General features: G+C 45.2%; 1 pseudogene; it reads left to right on the forward strand.

Moving 5' to 3' along the window:
- Nucleotides 1-201: 201 nt before the first annotated feature.
- LOC118832546 lies at nucleotides 202-2592 on the forward strand (annotated as a pseudogene).
- Nucleotides 2593-3393: the final 801 nt, after the last annotated feature.

A 3393-nucleotide genomic window follows, 5' to 3' on the forward strand; every position in this document is an offset into this window, starting at 1 on the left:
GAAGGGAAGAAGAAAGCTGGGAAAAGATTTTTACAGCCACTGTCTCCAATAAAGTCCTCATTTCTGAAATACATAAGGAACTGAGTCATATGTAGAATACAAGTCATTCACCAATTCATAAAGCATCAAAGGATATCAGCAGGCAGTTATCAAATGAAGAAATTAAAGCTATCTATGAAAAAAAATGCTGGAGAGCTCAGTATGGCAGCAGTGGCTGGTGGCTGTGCTGTGGCCTTGGAGCCGGCCCCCAAGCCACAGCTAAGCAAGATCAACCAGTACTTCAGTGTGAGCAGTGCCAAGGCCTCATGCTGGCCACAGTGCTGCTGCAGGCCGTCGGACACGCGCAGCTTTGCCACTACGCGGCCACAATTCCTGTGAACACCTTCTCTTGAATGTCGATTTCTTGTAGAGAAACTTTGGCAGCTTCACAGATGTATGATGGACAAATATAAAGTCAGTGAAGGTAAGAATTGCCTCATAGATAAACATATAGCCTTCATCTGAGACTCCAGAATTTGTCAATTACTTCATTCTTTTGTAAAAATAATTAATCTTCAAGTCAAAGAAGACAGAAATAAGCATGAAAACATTCCTTTTGAAGTCCAAATTTCATCATTTAAAATGCATTTCCTGTGGCACCCTGAAGTTAATGTTTCCATGAAGCAGGGTATCAAATTGTGAACTTATCTACCTGTTGGAAAGCCCACATCATGGTAGTGGGAGGTGCCACGTGGGCCATAAAGACCCACAATGGCAGTGAGAAGACCCTCTCCCACTATAAGACCAACAACACTTCTCTCACACCACTTTTAGAGAAATTATCAAAGATTGCCGATGTTTACTGGGTCTGACAAGATTCCGTGTATGAAGACCTGTAGAGTGAAATCAGTCATGTGATCACCGATGAGAAAACTCAATGCATACAGAAACGCTACCATCAATGTCCTCAACAGAAGTGCCAAGAACACCAAGTCCAGGGTCACAGGGTTCTGTGTTTCCCAGCTCATCGCTCAAGAAACCATCATGGAATCTGCGGACAGCCTCCATCTCCCAGAGTCAAGCCAAGAAACAAGTCTCATGATTCTCATGAACATGTGCTGCAACAAGGTGGTGAGGCCCAGTGATGACTCCTGCTGCCAGCCCCTCGAGGCTTCCACACTCACCCAGAAGCTGGTGCGCGACTTCTTCAGCCTGTCCATGGAGGGCTGCCTGCTCCTACAGCTTATGCATCACCAAGAACACTGGAGGAGCAGGCTGTGCGCCAATGTGGAGGTCACAGAGGAGAGGAAGATGGCCCACACCCCACCCCTCCGGAGTTGTCTTACAGTCATGCTGCAAGCTGGGGCTCATAATGGCCTATTTCTCCCTGTGCCACCTCACAGATGTGTTTATGAAGGAAAACAAGCTTAACACCCACTCCTCCTTCTTCACGCCCGTCATCTACATCCTGATTTTAAGAGTGTTTTACAAAGAATATACCAAAGAGACCAAGGTGTTAAATTGGGGCAGATAGAGGAGTGGAAGGGCTGGATGTAGCTGGACATCCTCATCTATCACATCCCAGGGGCCAGCACTTGTTTTCCTGTGTATATGCACATTAGGGTTCTGGTTGCTACATATCTATTTCAAACAGGTTATATTTGGATCAAAATAGTCTTTGGAATCCACCGAATATGTCAGGTATTATTTCATCTCAATTTCCCAGTCATGGTGTTGTGTGTCATGGTGGATCACCCTTAACAATTCTACTACTTTGTTCCCTTGGTCACAGTGTGCTTCTTGGTCATCTATGTCACCTTAGCTTTGTGGCTGCAGATCACCCAGAAGAGAGCCAATGGAAGCTGCTTCTAGCATTTGGACTTGCTGATGAAACTCGACTTCTTTTTTGTCTGTGTCTGCTTCCTGGCTTATTCTCAGGGGGCCTTTGAGAAGATCTTTTCTCTTTGACCATTGTCCAAGTGTTTTGAATTGAATGGAAATGTCTGAGAGTGGAGTTTTAGGTGGAAATTAGACCTCTATGTTGTGTTCCACAGAATGCTGTTTGGTTTTTTTTTGTTGCCTTGCCTTGCAGAAACACCAGGTGGTTTCAGAGGGGAAAGGGAATCCAATGGTTCCCAGCACGATGACCAAGGTGCTCCTCTTCTTGTCCATTGTCTCTTTCTTAACCTACTCCATCTGGCCCAGCAGCTGTAAAACCAGAACCAAGTGCAATGAGCTCCATCCCACGGTGTCTCTTGTGCGGATTCTAGCTTTCATTTTCATCAGAAACCTCCTGGGATACATCCGCTGGATGTACAGCTTGGTTTTCAGGAAGAATCATCAGAGCTCTTCATCTGCCAGTACCACGTCTGGCTGGCCACAGACACAAGGGGCGTTTTGGTCCTCATTCCTGGACACTAAATGCTCAACATCGTGGTCAACACTTTCATCTTCATGTGCATGGCCAGTGAAATCTTGCCCATCACCAATGACCCTGCCCAGATACACATCCCCAAGGAAACTCTACATCTCTGGAAAAGGCTTGCCTGCATTGATGGCTTCTTGTCTACCCTCCTCCTAATCTTGTCAATCCAAGGAGAATGCAGGCAGTAACCTTCCTGGGACTTACATGTAAGAATGCACCGTGCACTCAGGGGCTGTTGAGGCCTGTGGGGAAGACCAGTCCTCTGCAGCAGGGATGCTACCAGTGCCTGCCTTGCGCTTCTGGAAGACATGTTCTTAGTGTCTGTGTAATGATGTCCAAGTGAACTATCAGAGCATAGATTGGTGGGCTTCATGTTTCCTAACTCGGTAGCCATCATCCCACTCGGGTTCTGCTTGGTTTCACCCCTACTTGGGAGTGCTGTGCTGTGCCTATGCTAGTACTCTGTGTTGTCTTTTGGGTTTTTTTTTGCTTTTAAGTGTTTTTTTTTTAATTTATTTAATATATTTAGTTTTCAGCATTGATTTTCACAAAAGTTTGAATTACAAATATTTCTCCCCATTTCTACCCTCCCCCCACTCCAAGATGGCGTATATTCTGATTGCCCCATTCCCCAGTCAGCCCTCCCATCTCTCACCCCACTCCCCTGCCATCCCCCTTTCCCTTCTTCTCTTGTAGGGCATGATAAATTTCTATGCTCCATTGCCTATGTATCTTATTTCATAGATGCATGCAAAAACTTTTTATTGTTGTTGTTGTTTTTGAATGTCTGTTTTTAAAACTTTGAGTTCCAAATTCTCTCCCCTCTTCCCTCCCCACCCACCCTCCCTAAGAAGGCAAGCAATTCAACATAGGCCACATGCATATCATTATGTAAATGCCTTCCACAATATTCATGTTGTGAAAGATTAACTATGTTTTGCTCCTTCCTAACATATCCCCCTTTATTGAATTTTCTCCCTTGATCCTGT

Source organism: Trichosurus vulpecula, chromosome X (assembly GCF_011100635.1).
Source record: "Trichosurus vulpecula isolate mTriVul1 chromosome X, mTriVul1.pri, whole genome shotgun sequence".
Classification (NCBI taxonomy): Eukaryota; Metazoa; Chordata; class Mammalia; order Diprotodontia; family Phalangeridae; genus Trichosurus; species Trichosurus vulpecula.